Source organism: Tenrec ecaudatus (genome assembly GCF_050624435.1).
Source record: "Tenrec ecaudatus isolate mTenEca1 chromosome 14 unlocalized genomic scaffold, mTenEca1.hap1 SUPER_14_unloc_6, whole genome shotgun sequence".
Lineage (NCBI taxonomy): Eukaryota > Metazoa > Chordata > Mammalia > Afrosoricida > Tenrecidae > Tenrec > Tenrec ecaudatus.
The window spans coordinates 2,092,501-2,106,435 of record NW_027457649.1 but is presented as its reverse complement, the minus strand read 5'-3'; positions in this window follow the sequence as shown (position 1 = coordinate 2,106,435).

Genomic DNA, 13,935 nt, shown 5'->3' with positions numbered 1-13,935 from the left:
TAGGCTTAGGCTAGGGCACCCCAAGGCTTAGGCTAGGGCACCCCTAGGCTTAGGCTAGGGCACCCCTAGGCTTAGGCTCTGGCACCCCTAGGCTTAGGCTAAGGTTAGGCCTCCCCTAGCCTAAAGCTAGGGCACCACTAGGCTTAGGCTAGGGCACCCCTACGCTTAGGCTAGGGCACCCCTAGGCTTAGGCTAGGGCACTCCTAGTCTTAGGCTAAGGCAAGGGCTCAGCTTGCCTAAGGCTAGGGCACCCCAAGTATTAGGCTAGGGCATCCCTAGGCTTAGGGTAGGGCACCCCTAGGCTTAGGCTAGGGCACCCCCAGGCTTAGGCTAGGGCACCCCTAGGCTTAGGATAAGGCTAGGGCTCCCCTAACCTAAGGCTAGGACACCCCTAGGCTTAGGGTAGGGCACACCTAGGCTTAGGGTAGGGCACCCCTAGGCTTAGGCTAGGGCAATCCTAGGTTTAGGCTAAGGTTAGGGCTCAGCTAGCCTAAGGCTAGGGCACACCTAGGCTTAGGCTAGGGCACCCCTAGGCTTAGATTAAGGCTTGGGCTCCACTAGACTAAGGCTAGGGCACCCCTAGCCTTAGGCTAGGGCACCCCTAGGCTTAGGCTAGGGCACCTCTAGGCTTGGGCTAGGGCTTCCCTAGGTTTAGGCTTAGGCTAGGGCACCCCTAGGCTTAGGCTAGGGCACCCCTAGGCTTAGGCTAGGGCACCCCTAGGCTTAGTCTAGGGCACCCCAAGGCTTAGGTTAGGGCACCCCTAGGCTTAGGCTAGGGCACCGCTAGGCTTATGCTAGGGCACCCCTAGGCTTAGGCTAAGGCTAGGGCTCCCCTAGCCTAAGGCTACGGCACCCCTAAGCTTAGGCTAGGGCACCCCTAGGCTTAGGCTAGGGCTCCCCTAGGCTTAGGCTAAGGCTAAGGATCCCCTAGCCTAAGGCTAAGGCACTCCTAGGCTTAGGCTAGGGCACCCCTACTCTTTGGCTAGGGCACCACTGGGCTTAGGCTAAAGCTAGGGGTCCCCTAACCTAAGGCCATGGCACCCATAGGCTTAGGCAAGGGCACCCCATAGGCTTAGGCTAGGGCTTCCCTAGGTTTAGGCTTTGGCTAGGGCACCCCTAGGCTTAGGCTAGGGCACCCCTAGGCTTAGGCTATGGCACCCCTAAGCTTAGGCTAGGGCACCCAAAGGCTTAGGCTAGGGCACCGCTAGGCTTAGGCTAGGGCACCCCTAGGCTTAGGCTCTGGCACCCCTAGGCTTAGGCTAAAGTTAGGGCTCCCCTAGCCTAAAGCTAGGGCACCACTAGGCTTAGGCTAGGGCACCCCTATGCTTAGGCTAGGGCACCCCTAGGCTTAGGCTAGGGCACTCCTAGGCTTAGGCTAAGGCAAGGGCTCAGCTAGCCTAAGGTTAGGGCACCCCTAGTCTTAGGCTAGGGCACCCCTAGGCTTAGGGTAGGGCACCCCTAGGCATAGGCTAGGACACCCCCAGGCTTAGGCTAGGGCACCCCTAGGCTTAGGATAAGGCTAGAGCTCCCCTAACCTAAGGCTAGGACACCCCTAGGCTTAGGGTAGGGCACACCTAGGCTTAGGGTAGGGCACCCCTAGGCTTAGGTTAGGGCAACCCTAGGCTTAGGCTAAGGCTTGGGCTCCACTAGACTAAGGCTAGGGCACCCCTAGCTTGGGCTAGGGCACCTCTAGGCTTAGGCTAGGGCACCCCTAGGCTTAGGCTAAGCTAGGGCTCCTCTATCCTAACGCTAGGGCATCCCTAGGCTTGGGCTAGGTCACCCCTAGGCTTAGGCTAGGGCACCCCTAGGCTTAGACTAAGGCTAGGGCTCCCCTAGCCTAAGGCTAGGTCACCCCAAGCCTTAGGCTAGGGCACCACTAGGCTTAGCATAGGGCACCCCTAAGCTTAGGCTAAGGCTAGGGCTCCACTAGACTAAGGCTAGGGCACCCCTATCCTTAACCTAGGGCACCCCCAGGCTTAGGCTAGGGCACCCCTAGGCTTAGGCTAGGGCACCCCTAGGCTTAGGCAAGGGCACACTAGGCAAAGGCTAAGGCTAGGGCTCTCCTAGCGTAAGGCTAGGGAACCCCTAGGCTTAGGCTAGGGCACCCCTAGGCGTGCTAGGGCAGCCCTAGTCTTAGGCTAGGGCACCCCTAGGCTTAGGCTAAGGCTAGGGCTCTCCTAGCCTAAGGCTAGGGCACTCCTAGGTTTAGGCTAGGGCACCCCTAGGCGTAGGCTAGGGCACTCCTAGGCTTAGGCTAGGGCAACCCTAGGCTTAAGCTAGGGCACCCCTAGGCTTAGGCTAGGGCACCCCTAGGCTTAGGATAGGGCACCCCTAGGCTTAGGCTAAGGCTAGGTCTCCACTAGACTAAGGCTAGGGCATCCCTAGTCTTTGGCTAGTTCACCCCTAGGCTTAGGCTAGAGCACCCCTAGGCTTAGGCTATGGCACCCCTAGGCTTAGGCTAACGCTAGGGCTCCCCTAGCCTAAGGCTAGGGCACCCCTAGGCTTAGGCTAGGGCAACCCAAGGCTTAGGCTAAGGCTAGGGCTCCCCTAGACTAAGGCTAGGGCACCCCTAAACTTAGGCTAGGGCACCCCTAGTCTTAGTCTAGGGCACCCCTAGGCTTAGGCTAAGGCTAGGCCTCAGCTAGCCTAAGTATAGGGCACCCCTAGGGTTAGGCTAGGGCACACCTAGGCTTAGGCTGGGGCACCCCTAGGCTTAGGTTAGGGCACCCCTAGACTTAGGCTAAGGCAACGGCTCCCCTAGCCTCATGCTAGGGCACCCCTAGACTCTGGCTAGGGCACCCCTAAGCTTAGGCTATGGCAATCGTAGGCTTAGGCTAAGGCTAGGGCTCCCCTAGCCTCAGACTAGGGCACCCCTAGGCTCAGAATTGGGCACCCCTAGGCTTAGACTAGGGCTCCCCTAGGCTTAGACTAGGGCTCCCCTAGGCTTAGGCTAGGGCACCCGTAGACTCAGGCAAGGGCACCACTAGGCTTAGGCTAGGGCACCCCTAGGATTAGGCTAAGGCTAGGGCTCCCTAACCTCAGGCTAGGGCACATCTAGGATTAGGCTAGGGCACCCCTAGGCTTACGCTAAGGTTAGGGCTCCTCTAGCCTAAGGCTAGGGCACCCCTAGGCTTAGGCTAGGGCACCCCTAGGCGTAGGCTAGGGCAGCCCTAGGCTTAGGCTAGGGCACCAATAGGAATAGGCTAAGGCTAGGGCTCCCCTAGCCTAAGGCAAGAGCACCCCTAAGCTTAGGCTAGGGCACCCCTAGGCTTAGGCTAGGGCACCTCTAGACTTAGGCTAGGGCACCCCTAAGCTTAGGCTAAGGCTAGGGCTCCTCTAGCCTAACGTTAGTGCATCCCTAGGCTTGGGCTAGTGCACCCCTATGCTTAGGCTAGGGCACCCCAAGGCTTACGCTAGGGCAAACCTAGGCTTCGGCTAAGGCATGGACTCCCTTAGCCTAAGGATAGGGCACCCATATGCTTAGGCTAGGGCACCCCTAGGCTTAGGCTGAGGCTAGGGCACCCCTAGGCTTAGGGAAGGGTACCCCTAGGCTTAGGCTAGGGCAGCCATACTCTTAGGCTAGGGCACCCCTAGGCTTTGGCTAAGGCTTGGTTTCCCCTAGCCTAAGGCTAGGGTACCCATACGCTTAGGCTAGGGCACCCCTAGGCTTAGGCGAGGGCACCGATAGGCTTAGGCTACGGCTAGGGCTCCCCTAGCCTATGTCTAGGGCACCCCTAGGCTTAGGCTAGGGCACCCCTAGGCTTAAGCTAGGGCACCCCTAGGCTTAGGCGAGGGCACCCTTAGGCTTAGGCTAAGGCACCCCTAGGCTTAGGATAGGGCACCCCTAGGCTTAGGCTAAGGCTAGCGCTCCCCTAGCCTCAGACTAGGGCACCCCTTGGCTCAGGATAGGGCACCCCTAGGCTTAGACTAGGGCTCCCCAAGGCTTAGGCTAGGGCACCGCTAGACTCAGGCTAGGGCACCCCTAGGCTTAGGCTAGGGCACCCCTAGGCTTAGGCTAAGGCTTGGGCTCCCTAGCCTCAGGCTAGGGCACACCTAGGCTTAGGCTAGGGCACCCCTAGGCTTACTCTAAGGTTAGGGTTCCCCTAGCCTAAGGCTAGGGCACCTCTAGGCTTAGGCTAGGGCACACCTAGGTATAGGCTAAGGTTAGGGCTCTCCTAGCCTAAGGCTAGGGCACCCCTAGGCTTAGGTTAGGGCACCCCTAGGCGTAGGCTAGGGCAGCCCTAAGCTTAGGCTAGGGCACCACTAGGAATAGGCTAAGGCTAGGGCACCCCTAGGCTTAGGCTAGGGCACCCCTAGGCTTAGGCTAGGGCACCCCTAGGCTTAGGCTAGGGCACCCGTAGGCTTAGGCTAAGGCTAGGGCTCCCCTAGCCTAAGGCTAGGGCATCCCTAGGCTTAGGCTAGGGCACCCCTAGGCTTAGGCTAGGGCACCCCTAGGCTTAGGCTAGGGCACCCCTAGGCATAGGCTAGGGCACCCCTAGGCTTAGGCTAAGGCTAGGGCTCCCCTAGCATAACCCTAGGGCACCCCTAGGTTTAGGCTAGGGCACCCCTAGGCTTAGGCTAGGGCTTCCCTAGGTTTAGGCTTAGGCTAGGGCACCCCTAGGCTTAGGCTAGGGCACCCCTAGGCTTAGGCTAGGGCACCCCAAGGCTTAGGCTAGGGCACCGCTAGGCTTGGGCTAGGGCACCCCAAGGCTTAGGCTAAGGCTAGGGCTCTCCCAGCCTAAGACTAGGGCACTCCTACGCTTCGGCTAGGGCACCCCTACTCTTTGGCTAGGGCACCACTAGGCTTAGGCTAAAGCTGGGGGTCCCCTAACCTAAGGCCATGGAACCCATAGGCTTAGGCTAGGGCACCCCTAGGCTTAGGCTAGGGCAACCCTAGGCTTAGGCTAAGGCTAGGGCTCCCCTAGCCTAAGGATAGGGGACCCCTAGGCTTAGGCTAGGGTACTCCTAGGCTTAGGCTAGGGCACCCGTAGTCTTAGGCTAGGGCACCCCTAGACTTTGGCTAAGGCAACGGCTCCCCTAGTCTCATGCTAGGGCACCCCTAGACTCTGGCTAGGGCACCCCTAAGCTTAGGCTAGGGCAATCGTAGGCTTAGGCTAAGGCTAGGGCTCCCCTAGCCTCAGACTAGGGCACTCCTAGGCTCAGGATAGGGCACCCCTAGGCTTAGACTTGGGCTCCCATAAGCTTAGGCTACGGCACTGGTAGGCTTAGGCTAGGGCACCCCTAGGTTGCTAGGGCAGCCCTAGGCTTAGGCTAGGGCACCCCTAGGCTTAGGCTAAGGCTAGGGCTCTCCTAGCCTAAGGCTAGGGCACACCTAGGCTTAGGCTAGGGCACCCCTAGGCTTAGGCTAGGGCACCCCTAGGCTTAGGCTAGGGCACCCCTAGGCTTAGCCTAAGGCTAGGGCACCCCTAGGCTTAGGGGAGGGCACCCCTAGGCTTAGGCTAGGGCAGCCATAGGCTTAGGCTAGGGCACCCCTAGGCTTAGGCTAAGGCTTGGTTTCCCCTAGCCTAAGGCTAGGGCACCCCTAGGCTTAGGATAGGGCACCCCTAGGCTTAGGCTAAGGCTAGGGCTCCCCTAGCCTAAGGCTAGGGCACACCTAGGCTTAGGCTAGGGCACCCCTAGGCTTAGGCTAGGGCACCCCTAGGCTTAGGCTAGGGCACCCCTAGGCTTTGGCTAAGGCACCCCTAGTCTTAGGCTAGGGCACCCCTAGGCTTAGGCTAAGGCTAGGGCTCCCCTAGCCTAACCCTAGGGCACCCCAAGGCTTAGGCTAGGGCACCCCTAGGCTTAGGCTAGGGCACCCTTAGGCTTAGGCTAAGGCTAGGGCTCAGCTAGCCTAAGGCTAGGGCACCGCTAGGCTTATCTAGGGCACCCCTAGTCTTAGGCTAGGGCACCCCTAGGCTTAGGCTAGGGCACCCCTAGGCTTAGGGTAAGGCTAGGGCTCCCCTAGCCTAAGGCTTGGGCACCCCTAGGCTTAGGCTAGGGCAACCCTAGGCTTAAGCTAGGGCACCCCTAGGCTTAGGCTAGGGCACCCCTAGGCTTAGGATAGGGCACCCCTAGGCTTAGGCTAAGGCTAGGTCTCCACTAGACTAAGGCTAGGGCATCCCTAGTCTTTGGCTAGTGCACCCCTAGGCTTAGGCTAGAGCACCCCTAGACTTAGGCTATGGCACCCCTAGGCTTAGGCTAAGGCTAGGGCTCCCCTAGCCTAAGGCTAGGGCACCCCTAGGCTTAGGCTAGGGCACCCCTAGCCTTAGGCTAAGGCACCCCTAGGCTTAGGCTAGGGCAACCCTAGGCTTAGGCTAAGGCTAGGGCTCCCCTAGCCTAAGGCTAGGGCACCCCTAAGCTTAGGCTAGGGCACCCCTAGTCTTAGTCTAGGGCACCCCTAGGCTTAGGCTAATGCTAGGGCTCAGCTACCGTAAGGATAGGGCACCCCTAGGGTTAGGCTAAGGCTAGGGCTCCCCTAGCCTCATGCTAGGGCACCCCTAGACTATGGCTAGGGCACCCCTAAGCTTAGGCTAGGGCAATCGTAGGCTTAGGCTAAGGCTAGGGCTCCCCTAGCCTCAGACTAGGGCACCCCTAGGCTCAGGATTGGGCACCCCTAGGCTTAGTTCTAGGGCTCCCCTAGGCTTAGGCTAGGGCACCCGTAGACTCAGGCAAGGGCACCACTAGGCTTAGGCTAGGGCACCCCTAGGATTAGGCTAAGGCTAGGGCTCCCTAGCCTCAGGCTAGGGCACATCTAGGCTTAGGCTAGGGCACCCCTAGGCTTACGCTAAGGTTAGGGCTCCTCTAGCCTAAGGCTAGGGCACCCCTAGGCTTAGGCTAGGGCACCCCTAGGCATAGGCTAGGGCAGCCCTAGGCTTAGGCTAGGGCACCACTAGGAATAGGCTAAGGCTAGGGCTCCCCTAGCCTAAGGCAAGAGCACCCCTAAGCTTAGGCTAGGGCACCCCTAGGCTTAGGCTAGGGCACCTCTAGACTTAGGCTAGGGCACCCCTAAGCTTAGGCTAAGGCTAGGGCTCCTCTAGCCTAACATTAGTGCATCCCTAGGCTTGGGCTAGGGCACCCCTATGCTTAGGCTAGGGCACCCCAAGGCTTACGCTAGGGCAAACCTAGGCTTCGGAAAAGGCGTGGACTCCCTTAGCCTAAGGATAGGGCACCCATATGCTTAGGCTAGGGCACCCCTAGGCTTAGGCTAGGGCACCCCTAGGCTTAGGCTGAGGCTACGGCTCCCCTAGCCTAAGGCTAGGGCACCCCTAGGCTTAGGGTAGGGTACCCCTAGGCTTAGGCTAGGGCAGCCATAGGCTTAGGCTAGGGCACCCCTAGGCTTAGGCTAAGGCTTGGTTTCCCCTAGCCTAAGGCTAGGGCACCCATAGGCTTAGGATAGGGCACCCCTAGGCTTTGGCTAAGGCTAGGGCTCCACTAAACTAAGGCTAGGGCACCCCTAGCCTTAGGCTAGGGCACCCCTAGGCTTAGGCTAGGGCACCCCTAGGCTTAGGCGAGGGCACCGATAGGCTTAGGCTACGGCTAGGGCTCCCCTAGCCTATGTCTAGGGCACCCCTAGGCTTAGGCTAGGGCACCCCTAGGCTTAAGCTAGGGCACCCCTAGGCTTAGGCGAGGGCACCCCTAGGCTTAGGCTAGGGCTCCCCTAGGCTTAGGATAGGGCACCCCTAGGCTTAGGCTAAGGCTAGCGCTCCCCTAGCCTCAGACTAGGGCACCCCTTGGCTCAGGATAGGGCACCCCTAGGCTTAGGCTAGGGCACCCCTAGGCTTAGGCTAAGGCTTGGGCTCCCTAGCCTCAGGCTAGGGCACACCTAGGCTTAGGCTAGGGCACCCCTAGGCTTACGCTAAGTTAGGGTTCCCCTAGCCTAAGGCTAGGGCACCTCTAGGCTTAGGCTAGGGCACACCTAGGTATAGGCTAAGGCTAGGGCTCTCCTAGCCTAAGTCTAGGGCACCCCTAGGCTTAGGTTAGGGCACCCCTAGGCGTAGGCTAGGGCAGCCCTAGGCTTAGGCTAGGGCACCACTAGGAATAGGCTAAGGCTAGGGCACCCCTAGGCTTAGGCTAGGGCACCCCTAGGCTTAGGCCAGGGCACCCCTAGGCTTAGGGTAGGGCACCCCTAGGCTTAGGCTAGGGCACCCCTAGGCTTAGGCTAAGGCTAGGGCTCCCCTAGCCTAAGGCTAGGGCACCCCTAGGCTTAGGCTAGGGCACCCCTAGGCTTAGGCTAGGGCACCCCTAGGCTTAGGCTAGGGCACCCCTAGGCTTAGGCTAAGGCTAGGGCTCCCCTAGCCTAACCCTTGGGCACCCCTAGGCTTAGGCTAGGGCTTCCCTAGGATTAGGCTTAGGCTAGGGCACCCCTAGGCTTAGGCTAGGGCACCCCTAGGCTTAGGCTAGGGCACCCCAAGGCTTAGGCTAGGGCACCGCTAGGCTTAGGCTAAGGCTAGGGCTCTCCCAGCCTAAAACTAGGGCACTCCTAGGCTTCGGCTAGGGCACCCCTACTCTTTGGCTAGGGCACCACTAGGCTTAGGCTAAAGCTAGGGGTCCCCTAACCTAAGGCCATGGAACCCATAGGCTTAGGATAGGGCACCCCTAGGCTTAGGCTAGGGCACCCCTAGGCTTAGGCTAGGGCACCCCTAGGCTTAGGCTAGGGCACCCCAAGGCTTAGGCTAGGGCACCCCTAGGCTTAGGCCAGGGCACCGCTACGCTTAGGGTAGGGCACCCCTAGGCTTAGGCTAAGGCTAGGGCTTCCCTAGCCTATGGCTAGGGCACCCCTAGGCTTAGGCTAGGGCACCGCTAGGCTTAGGTAGGGAATGCCTAGTCTTAGGTTAGAGCACCCCTATGGTTAGGCAAGGCATCCCAAGACGTAGGCTAGGGCACCCCTAGGCTTAGGCTGGGGCACCCCTAGGCTTAGGCTAAGGCTAGGGCTACCCTAGCCTAAGGCTAGGGCACCCCTAGGCTTAGTCTAGGGCACCCCTAGACTTAGGCTAGGGCACCCCTAAGCTTAGGCTAAGGCTAGGGCTCCTCTAGCCTAACGTTAGGGCATCCCTAGGCTTGGGCTAGGGCACCCCTATGCTTAGGCTAGGGGACCACTAGGCTTACGCTAGGGCAAACCTAGGCTTCGGCTAAGGCGAGGACTCCCTTAGCCTAAGGCTAGGGCACCCCTAGGCTTAGGCTAAGGCTTGGTTTCCCCTAGCCTAAGGCTAGGGCACACCTAGGCTTAGGCTACTGCACCCCTAGGCTAAGGCTAGGGCACCCCTAGGGTAAGGCTAGGGCACCCCTAGACTTAGGCTAGGGCACCCCTAGTCTTAGGCTAGGGCACCCCTAGGCTTAGGAGAGGGCACCTCTAGTCTTTGGCTAAGGCTAGGGCTCCACTAGACTAAGGCTAGGGCACACCTAGCCTTAGGCTAGGGCACCCCTTGGCTTAGGCTACGTCACCCCTAGGCTTAGGCTAGGGCACCCCTAGGCTTAGGCTAGGGCAACGATAGGCTTAGGCTAAGGCTAGGGCTCCCCTAGCCTATGTCTAGGGCACCCCTAGGCTTAGGCTAGGGCACCCCTAGGATTAGGCTAGGGCACCCCTAAGCTTAGGCTAGGGCACCCCTAGTCTTAGTCTAGGGCACCCTTAGGCTTAGGCCTAGGCTAGGGCTCCCCTAGCCTATGTCTAGGGCACTCCTAGGCTTAGGCTAGGGCACCCCTAGGCTTAGGCTAGGGCACCCCTAGGCTTAGGCAAGGGCACCTCTAGACTTAGGCTAAGGCAACGGCTCCCCTACCCTCAGGCTAGGGCACCCCTAGATTCAGGCTAGGGCACCCCTAAGCTTAGGCTAGGGCAATCGTATGCTTACGCTAAGGCTAGGGCTCCCCTAGCCTCAGACTAGGGCACCCTTGGCTCATGCTAGGGCACCCCTAGACTTAGGCTAGGGCACCCCTAGGCTTAGGAAAAGGCTAGGGCTCCCCTAGCCTAAGGCTAGGGCACCCCTAGGCTTAGGCTAGGGCACCCCTAGGCTTTAGCTAATGCTCCCCTAGGCTAAGGCTAACGCTACGGCTCCCCTAGCCTGAGGCTAGGGCACCCCTAGACTTAGGCTATGACACCCCCAGGCTTAGGCTAGTGCAATTCTAGGCTAGGCTAACGCTAGGGCTCCCCTAGCCTCAGGCTAGGGCACCCGTAGGCTCAGGCTAGGGCACCCCCAGGCTCAGGCTAGGGAACTCCTTGGCTTAGGCTAGGGCACCCCTAGGCTTAGGCTAAGGCTAGGGCTCCCCTAGCCTCAGGCTAGGGCACCCCTAGGCTTAGGATAGGGCACCCCTAGGCTTAGGCTAAGGCTAGGACTACCCTAGCCTAAGGCTAGAGCACCCCTAGGCTTAGGCTAGGGCACCCCTACGATTAGGCTAGGGCACCCCTAGGCTTAGGTTAAGGCTAGGGCTCCCCTAGCCTAAGGCTAGGGCACCCCTAGGCTGAGGCTAGGGCACCACTAGGCTTAGGCTAGGGCACCCTAGGCTTAGGCTAAGGTTAGGGCTCCCCGAGCCTTAGGCTAAGGCACCCCTAGGCTTATGCCAGGGCACCCCTAGGCTTAGGCTACGGCACCCCTAGGCTTAGGCTAGGGCACCCCTAGGTTTAGGCTAGGGCACCCCTAGGCTTAGGCTAAGGCTACAGCTCCCCTAGCCTCAAGCTATGGCTCCCCTAGCCTCAGGCTATGGCACCCCTAGGCTTAGGCTAGGGCAATCCTAATCTATACTAAGGCTAGAGCTCCCCTAGGCTTAGGCTAGGGCACCCATAGTCTTAGGCTAAGGCACCCCTAGGCATAGGCGAAGGCTAGGGCTCCCCTAGCCTAAGGCTAGGGCACCCCTATGCTTAGGCTAGGGCACCCCTAGGCTTAGGCTAGGGCACCCCTAGGCTTAGGCTAAGGCTAGGGCTCCCCTAGCCTCAGGCTAGTGCACCCCTAGGCTTAGGATAGGGCACCCCTAGGCTTAGGCTAAGGCTAGGGCTCCCCTAGCCTAAGGCTAGAGCACCCCTAGGCTTAGGCTAGGGCACCCCTACGTTTGGCTAGGGCACCCCTAGGCTTAGGTTAAGGCTAGGGCTCCCCTAGCCTAAGGCTAGGGCACCCCTAGGCTGAGGCTAGGGCACCACAAGGCTTAGGCTAGGGCACCCTAGGCTTAGGCTAAGGTTAGGGCTCCCCGAGCCTTAGGCTAAGGCACCCCTAGGCTTATGCCAGGGCACCCCTAGGCTTTGGCTAGGGCACCCCAGGGCTTAGGCTAGGGCACCCCTAGGTTTAGGCTAGGGCACCCCTAGGCTTAGGCTAAGGCTACAGCTCCCCTAGCCTCAAGCTATGGCTCCCCTAGCCTCAGGCTATGGCACCCATAGGCTTAGGCTAAGGCCCCCCTAGGCGTAGGCGAAGGCTAGGGCTCCCCTAGCCTAAGGCTAGGGCACCCCTATGCTTAGGCTAGGGCACCCCTAGGCTTAGGCTCGGGCACCCCTAGGCTTAGGCTAAGGCTAGGGCTCCCCTAGCCTAAGGCTACAGCACCCCTAGGCTCAGGCTAGGGCACCCTTAGGCTTAGGCTAGGGCACCCCTAGGCTTTAGCCTGGGCTCCTCTAGGCTTAGCCTAAGGCTACGGCTCCCCTAGCCTCAGGCTAGTGCACCCCTAAACTCAGGTTATGACACCCCCAGTCAGCAAGGGCGTATGCCCACTCCTTCACCAGACACCTCAACAGCCATGAGCCAAGTGGTAAGGACAAGTGCAAGGCAGGCCAGCTGGCCTGGCTGAGCCCCTCAATGCCCCTCCCTCTAACAGCAGCTGGCCAGAGGGCCCACAGGCCCGTGCTATTAGGGGGAAGGAGTCAGTAAGCCTTATAAGGCACCTGAGGTTTAGGCAAAGACACACTCAGAAAAGGCCGGCCAAGAGAAAGGCAGCAGAGGCAGCGGACAGGGCCAGCACGCTTACTGTGATGCTGTCTTTGTGCTGAGCAGAAGAGGAAAGCAGAGGAAGAGGCAGAGACAGAGAGCGCGAGCGAGCAGAGAGGTCCCCAAACAGCTTCCTCTGCCTGGGGCCTCCCCCAGCGTGCATGCAGACCCTGCTGCTAGCCCCAGGACCCCCGGAGCCTGGAGGTGACAGATGGGAGGGTGCCGACAAAGCATTCACTTACCCTCAGCTCCACCCCCTTGTCCAACAGTCTCTGGTCACTGAACTCACACAGCTGCCCTGAGGAAGTGATACAGAAGGTGCTGTCAGCCTTCTTCCTGCGGCCACAGGCTACATCAGTGAACAGGTTGTTCCGCAGGTCCCCAAGCAGCCCGGAGCGGCCCAGCAGGGGCACAGTGGCATTCACCTGTGGAGGCACAACACAGGTGCCACCCATCCACCCACCCTGCAGGCTATCCCCTGAAAAGCAGGCCCTGGGGAGAGAGGGAAAAGGCTTCCCTTGTAGATTGACATAGCACCTGGCCCAGCTGAGACTTCCAAGGGGCATTTGAGCATGCAGAAGTGGGCGCAGGTGGAACAGATCTGGGCAGACCCCACCCTGGTGGCTACTTGCTGCCTCACCTTTGATGTCTTGCTGTCATCAAGGTACCAGAATTTGATGTGCCGGTTGTCTGCAATGACAAAGTAGCTGCTGTCCTCAGAGAAATATACTGCTGTCTCCCGACTGGACACCTTGTTGGAAGCCACTACAATGTTTTTCTGGAGAGAAAGTCAAGGGAAATCAAGGCTCTGCTTCTAGGAGCTGAGGGAAAAGAAACTTACACACTGAAGGAGGTTAGACAAGCTGTGAACTTGACCACTCCTTCTGCCCCTTCTTCAGCATCCTAGATACCCAGTTGCTCCTTTCTGCTCAGAGTTCTCTAGAAAGGGACTGAGGCCAGCAGGTGGAAGTGAAGGCCACCTGTCAGCAGTTTCTTGGCTCCCCTCCCGGCCCTGCCTGTCCTGAGGCCAGCAGCCCACTCACCTTCCAGGCCCAGACATTGAAGATCATGTCATGCTGGTAGCCCACTGAGACAATGTACTTGGCGCTGGGTGAGAAGGCCACACACGCCACGCCATACTTATGCTCCTGAAGCTCCACCACCTGGCTGCGCTCCGACACGTCCCATACCCACACAGCAGGCATGTGTCCACTCTGCGGGGACGAAGACCCCGAAGGAAAAGCCAGAGGCAACCAGCTCCCTCCCCATCCACGGAGGCCTGGCCTTCCCAGCCACTGGACAAGAGCCTGCACATAAATGAAGGACACCTAACCTAATGTGCCTGCACATGAATCAAGGACACCCCCGGAGGGAATGTGATCAGTGTTGGGGAACAGGGACTCTCAGGGATGGGCTCCTGGCGTGATTTGCATGGGCAAGAACCACCACTCCTGCGGTTTGCTCCCACAGCCTCACAGGGCAAGTCTCTGGGAGGGCAGCCCTGTTCCACACTGTGACCAGCAGGGATAAGGAATGTTTTAAGGAGGTGTTTTCCAAAATGTGGTTCTCAAATTGGCAGCTTCAGCCTCATCGGGAACTACTTGTTAGCATTGCAAACTGAAGAGAGCCAACCCAGACCTGCTGAGCCCGAGAGCCAGCAGTCTGTACTACGGGGCCAACATAGCACTTCTGACGCAGGCTACAGCCTAAGAACACTGCTCTAGGGAAGACCAAACACCCAAAGGGGACACCAGTACAGAAAGTCAAACTTGGCACCAGTCCTATGCGGGCCGCAGGCTGTCACTCTCTGCTAAGGCCAGGCCACCCCCTCTGCAGTGCCTGAGCTTCCTTCCTCACTCACCTCGCCGGTGACCAGGTACTTGCCATCAGGAGAGAAGGCAAAGGCAGTGATGGTTTCCCGGAAAGGAATGGGGGCAGGCTCAAGAGGGGCACTGGCAGCCTGGCCCAGGCCTGGCCTCTCACAGTCCCCTCTCAAAACAAGGGCAGCAAACCCGCCCTCCCTGTGCTGCTTCCCTTG